Source organism: Myotis brandtii, unplaced genomic scaffold, assembly GCF_000412655.1.
Source record: "Myotis brandtii unplaced genomic scaffold, ASM41265v1 scaffold866, whole genome shotgun sequence".
NCBI lineage: Eukaryota > Metazoa > Chordata > Mammalia > Chiroptera > Vespertilionidae > Myotis > Myotis brandtii.
This window is the reverse complement of record NW_005371530.1, coordinates 1008432-1015881: the sequence shown is the minus strand read 5'-3', so window position 1 is coordinate 1015881 and position 7450 is coordinate 1008432.

The following is a 7450-nucleotide window of genomic DNA, read 5'->3' as shown; positions in this document are numbered from 1 at the left end:
GAGACAGGCTAAAGCTTTTTCTAACACATGATGAAAGGGCCGAGAAAATAACATCTTATTTCCAGCTCATCACTTTTCTCTAAGACATTCAAAGTGTACTCAGTTATCCGCCATCCTCTTCTCTAGACATTTGGAACTGAGCCATGTTCTCTTTTAAGTTCTTGCAGTTGCAAATCCTGTTTCTACCCCCGTGGAATGCTCTTTGTCTCAGCTCTCACTTTTAAACCCCACCTTAACCTTCATTACTCTCAATAATTTCAATCCACCCTTCAAGTCTCTTTCTGGCAAGTTTCTTCTAAACAATTATCCTCCTAACTCCAAGGCTACATGAAGAGTCTCTGATGCCTTCCTAAGGCACTCTCTATCTTCATACCACCCCCCAGCAAGATGCCAAAGGACTAGAAGCTTCTTGAAGACAAAACTTTTGTCTTGGTCACTGTTGATTGTCCAGAGCTTAACATAGTGCAGGTGCAAGCACATTTAACATTTGAATCCAGGACCATTGTTGGACATTGGGCCATTGGCTGCTCCTTCTTATACTAATTTTGTTTCCTATTTAAATAATAGTATCTACTTTGCAAGGCAACATTAGTGAATGTTCATTGTGCAGCAATTTATCATCGTTTCATGTGAAAATGATTTTACTTTGGACCAGTGGTTCTCAACCAATACAGGTGCCATTTGCTAATGCCTGGAGACATTTGATTGGCCCAATGGGTGACTGCTGGCATCTAGTGAGTGAAGGTCAGGGACGCTGCGAAACATCCTACAATGAACAGGACACAAAAATTATCTGAGCCAAGATGTTCAGATGGAGAAACTCTGCTTTAAGACTGTTCTCAGTCTTTTTTATGTGAGGCCATTATTTCTTCTCTGCTGTAACTCACCAGCTTTTCACAGCACTCACTGTCCTTATTTCACTTTGCTCCTACGCTGCTGGTAGGTAACAGGGCGAGTGTGGTTGGCAATGGGATTTAGTGCCTAAGAACAATTCTTTTAAAACTTTGAACTGTGGCTGTCGAATCAGGCATTCATTATGGATGGAGTAATTAGCACACTCTAATATTTTAAAATAATCACACACAAAATGTTCTAGAAACTTATTGAAATAAATTATTAGTAAGAATTCCATTGATTTAACACTTCTTAGTTACCGTGGCAGTGTAGAAAAGAGGGAAACAGAAGAGGTCATGAGATACAGTTTAATCTTTCTTTCCATGCAGGTTTGGGACTGGGATTTACCTCCAAATGTTGCTGCTGTGCTAAATTTTTCAAACAAGCATGCAGATATGTACTCAAATCTCTGGAAGCACTTGAAAATACATTTTATTTGATCTCAAGTCATGTGAGGAGTTCAGTTACACATTATGCACGTGAAAAAAAGGCCACTCTGCAGTAGATATGTTTGAATCCTGCCCTGAAATGATTTGGCTGCTAATCATCTTGCAGTGATTTCACAGTCATTCTTAAAATTTTTGTGCCCCATTGTATGAATTGTACAGAACTTCTTTTGCAGAAGGCAACATTCTGCCTGTGAGGATTGGATATTCCACTACAAACTCTTGCTCAAGATTTCTAAGGTATCATTCTTCTTTCTCCATTGATTCCTTTTTCTATAACTAAATATTTTATAAGGGAACACCTGGTAGTTCAAACCAGGTTGATACCTGATGCCCAAACTACTGTGGTTTGGTTCATTCTACCAAACAATTCTAAGATCCAAGTCTACTTCCTACAATTTGTTCTAACTTAACTGACTGGCCATATGGGTCAAAACAGCAGTTTGGTTAGCCAGGGTACACAGAAGAATAAATGAAATAGAAGCCTTGGGGTCTGGATTCTGTGTCCCATTTTCACTTGTAATTAATTGCTTTCAAATATAAATCAGGGAAAGTAGGAAGAAAACTGAGATAAAGGAAAGTTCAGTTAAAATGGGAAGCCTAGGTAAGGCACAGCTTCAGGGCTGGTTTGATTTGGCAGCTCATCCTTGCACATGAAGGAACTGGTTCTTTCCATCTCTCTTCTTTGCTTTCCATAGAGGTAGATTTGTCCTAGAACTGACTGCTTCCATGATGGCAAAACGCTGCAGTTCCAGGCTTTGATCTGTGCATCACACAGAGCAGAAGAGAGACTGTTTCTTTTGGTAGCTCCCAAAGAGTGAGAAGACTCCTTTTCCAGAAATCTCAGTAAAACTCCCCTGGTGTCTCATTGGTCCTTGAACATGGCACATACCCTTTTCTAAAACCAGTGTTTTTCTGTTTAAAGATTTTTCTCCTTTCTTCTACCAAGGTTTGCTGCCCTTCATTGTAACAATATAAATTCTATACAAACATAAATAAAAATATTTCTCCCATCACATTCTTACATTTTATTTGTTTTCTCTAGCATTGGACTGCCACCTCCTTGAGGACAAGAATTGGGCTTTATTTATCCTGATGTCCAATTACTCAGCACAGTGCCAGATGCATAGGCTCAATACTTTCACTTTCTTTTGTTTAATGGATGAGGTCCAGGTTGCCTACAACCTACCCTGAAAAGACTTAAAACGTTCTGGGGAAAAAAATGACATATAGACAATTTACAAATGTTTCCAATGTTCCCCTCTAATTATGTTGGCAATAAACTTAGCATGAGAATTAGGAGAGAATTCTAAGGACAGAGCATATCAAGATGGTCAAGGGCAAGGTGAGTGATACATGTGGCTTTTCCCCAGTCTACAGTACAAGGGATAAATTGCTAACTGATAATGACACTTTCTCACTGAGCCAAGACTAAACTTTAAAATCTTTTTCAGCCAAGCTTTCCAAGCTGTCACAGCTAATAGTCTGGGGTTGGCATGTGGGATGAAATTGAGATGCTGTCCTCAACTGAGTATTCCCCTTCCTCAGATCTTGGCCTTCTTGGTGAAGAACATCCATTTCCCTTGCCTTTGGTTAACTCACATTGTTGTAAAGAATACCAATCTTGCCACTCTAAGAACATCCATTTCCCTTGCCTTTGGTTAACTCACATTGTAAAGAATACCAATCTTGCCACTCTAAACTTTTGTTTTAGATTTCACATTTGTTTTCTGTATCCTTTGATAAAGTCCTTTACTTCAGATATTTCAATTTTAATGTCCTTTATTCATTTATTTTCTATAATAGTTTGTTTCATGGATGTACTGTATTGTAAAATTTGTCTATGAATGACCATCCAAATGTTTAGCGATTTTGATCTTTTCTTCTCTCAATTAATTCTCTTCACTACAGTGACAGCTATGCTTTTAGGTTGATTTTTAAAATTGGTTTTACTTGTATTTGTTGAGTCTCTTCCTACATCTCTGAATTGGCCAAATTTCCGTCCGGAAAAGAGAAACAGCGCTGGGTATGTCTTTACAGGAAGTCATTGAGCACAGGAATCAGAAGTTTACAAAACCGTCGGAAGCGCTGGGGCTGTGTTTTCGGCCCAGGAAGTTGTCCTCAGTCTTCAGGAAATCAGCTCGTGCAGGGAGCAGAGCACCAAGTGATTCCCAAGAGGACGCGTGTGCCGTCTAGCAAATGTCACCTCCGCGGTCTGCCAAGGCCACGCCTCCCACTAATGCAGGAGTGAGAGGCTTCTTGTTCTCTTAGCTTTCTAGATCTTGCTCAGCTGCCTCCCACGCAGTCAGTCTAGGAAATGTAGTCTCCAGGCTTCCGGTCTCTGCATAACAAGAAGCAGAAACATCGCAGAGACACTGAGACAATCCCACTGATTAATTCACAGTCAGGCGGGCAGGAGTCGGGTGTGAATGCCATCATTTGCTGCTCTGTGAGTATGGCTTTTTTTTTCTGGCTTGGTCTCCTACGGAACGAAATCATATGCGGTGGAGGTATGCCGACGAGCAGGTCCTCTGTCCAGTAAGTGGACAACGAGCTAGCTGTTAGACTGCAAATCCCCCAAAGCACAGAGCAAAGAAAGATTTACTCTGGAATGTCAACATCCCCGTTAGGAGCATCGGCTTTCCCCAAAGTCAAATCTTTAGAGAAGATCTTCTGGGGTTTGGCACTGGGGTAACATAAGCTTTTATTTGTTTTTCATTTTGGACAAGGATTGAGGGATATCAGCACTGATTCAATTCACCTCTTTCTTCCGCTGCACGTCGCAACCTCAGCCCCCAGCAGTAGCTACTGACCGGCGCCCCTTCAGTGCCGCGTGGGTGGACAGGCCTTTACCTGCCCGAGCCTCTCAGCCGCACAGCAGGCCTGGTGCGCCTCGCCCCTCACCGACTTCAGAAATCTGTTGAGATCATCCCTCACTCTGGTCCCTCATCTGCCATCCTTGTTTTCATAGTTTAGGTTTATTCTTTTTTGCAAATCGGGGCTCTTATTTCATTGAGGCACTAGTGCAACAGAAGACAAATGCAAATGACTAGTCTGCTATTTAATTTAGGAAGTTTCGCCAGCTTTTGATGGCATATTCAGGTCCTTGGTATGGGCCTCTAGCTGATGTGCATAACCTGATTTTCTACAACTGTTCACTGCATGTGCAAAATCCTGTTTTTCCAAACTCGCCCGCACTGCCTTCCGAGCTGGGATGCTCACTTGTGACTCAGTTTCTTTGCAGCTGGGGAGGACACTTCTCCCCCTTTCTTCCTCTGAGTAGATGAATAACCCATCAAGGCCAAGTAAATTCCTATTTCCTTTAAGGTGGACACAGCTAATTGTGACTTTCTCTCTTCCTTGAACTAGAACTGAATTATTATTACATGATAAAGGCATATGTCTATCTAAGAAAATGTTATTAAATATACTCTTTATTGTATAATTATTCATGTGGTCTAAGTAATTAACTAATGCCTTGCTTGATTCCAGACATTAATTAAGTCATGCCATGTATATCCTCACTGCTATTACATTTAATCTGCTAACATCAGTGTCTCTTTTAAGGCACAGCATGGTGCTGTAGGTATGATAACATATCAATACACATATGTACAATTTATTGATTGCATGAAATTTATACTATAACCAATTCCTCTCTCTCTTGCTCCTATACACACTTTATTATTATTTGCTAATCTTTTTTTTTCCTTTTCTGAATCTTTCTGGGGAAATAGCTGAAGTAAAAGAAAATATTAGAAGAGATTAAAAAGGAAGTTGAAACAGAATTGTAAAAGGTATTGAAAACTGATTACCCAGCTAGCCTCTCTCCTCTCCTTTATTATTTTCAAGAACTGTGTTTATTTTTATTTTTATAGCAATGAGCATTAGCATTCTTCTATGGTAGGTTGGTGAGAGATCGTTAAATAAGCACTCTTATAATCTTTAGGCAATTTCATAACATGCCCTGTTAAATTAACATAATTTAAAACAGTTAAGCACTTGTTCTATGTACTATATTTTTTTATATGAAAAAGAACTGTCTCATGAAAAATAGTGAAATAAAGCTCTCTTCATTTTGATGGTGGGAAAAGAAGTGGGACCAGTATCTCTACTGTGTGAGTATATCTCTCCGGCCAGACATTGCTGTGGGTTTTAACAGACTTGCTGAATGATTAAAGTCAAACTTTATCCAAAGAGCATACAGGACTACAACAGCAATCCCTGTAGGAAAGTCTTCTTCCTGTTTTTGGCTGGAGGCAGCCCCGCGTCTCTGAAACTATTATTTTGTTTGTTAGTAAGAAGCTCCCTGGACAGCCAGCAGCTCCCCTCTGGTGTCCGAGCACTGACCCTGAGCAATTTTATGACATGTTATTTAAGGGTCGGTAAAGCAAGCTTTGAGCGTTTTTCTCAACTAGCATTCATATTGAAACTAAAAGCTAGAAGTTATGAATGTCAAGGAAGGGACATTTAAATAGAGCCAATATTTACCACGTTTCACTCCGTTTCAAGAATTTTCTCTTCATTAGCAGAGGTGTTATATTGCATGTATTTTCTTAGTCTTCCCTTCTTCTCTCCAGAGTGTAGGTTCAAAATTTATAGAAAAATTAATGTATGTTTTTAATTAACATACCATAATGGCAAAGCATTATTTATAAATTTTATATATAGATTTTTAAAACAGGTAATACTACCATATAAATTATGAATATTATTTGTATATCCACCTATAATTTACTTATAACATGAATGAAAATAGACTATACATAATACTCACATGTCACCATTTTATGCAACTTAGATTTAGGTCTGGATGTTGGAAGAAAGCTAACTAAATCCCTAATTGAAATGAACACTCTCAGCAATGTAACTAAAGATTATCACACTTTGGCACATAGGTTGGGAAAAATCAATGGGAAATATAGCTACTAGGTGTGCATGAACTTGAAGGAGAATTTAGTAAACTCGAACTGAAGAAACAAAGGAATTTGGTATAAGACATCTGGCTATTTAATATTCTGTGTAAAAAATTTAGATCCTTTATTTTCCCTTTTCTTTTGGCCTTTGTTGTAGCAACTCCTAAAATCTATTCATTGGAATACATAAGTGGTATATATTCATATACTTTTTTAGAAACCTTTTTTTTTCTTTAAATTCTAACATTTAATGCTATAGACCAGTGCTGTCCAATAGAACTTTCTGTAATGATAGCCATACTCTACATCTGCATTGTCTAATAAGGTAACCACTAGCCACACATGGTTATTGAACACCAGGAAAATGGCTAGTATGACTGAAGAACTGAATTTTTATTTAGCTTTATTTCATTTAAATTTACTAGCCATATGTGGTTAATGGCCATCATATTAGTGGAGCTTTTGACTATTCCCTGCATCAATTTGCAGATTTTAAGACTAGCTGAAGAGTAAGATGTTGCTTAATTACACAAGAACGATTTTTTGAAAAAAATTAAGTACTTCTTATCATTCATGCATAGACTTAATTTTAAGGTATTTTTGAAGTAAAGTAGATATAAGTAAATATATTTATTTCTGGAAAGTCCATAAGACTTGGTTATACAATATTATACAAAACCTGAAAAAATTGTTATAAAGTTACATGGATAAAATACTGGTGCATATCTAGCAATGAAACACAACAAATTTAATTTTAAAATAAGTCCTACTATACATGCAATCACCCCAAAATATAGGTGGCATTGCATTTCACTGTGTCTTGGTATCAAAAAAATAAGGCAATATAAAATAAATCTGAATGAATTCCTCCTAAGGTAACCATAACTCATGAAGACAATCCACCACAAAGCAGCAGTAAGTATATACAAAGTAGTAATTTTTGAAGAAAAGTCAATGTTGTGCTCTGTCACACAGAAAAGTAAGTATATTATTCATTATCTATAATAATAAAAGTGTAATATGCTAATTAGACCAGATGTCCTTCCGGATGACCTCCAGACGAAGCCAGGGCTGCTAGGGAAGCCGGTGCCGGCAGCCGGAGGAAGGAAGGCCTACTCTTGCATGAATTTCGTGCATCAGGCCTCTAGTTATTATATAAATACTAACAGGTAAGCAAGGTAACTATGTTAATTA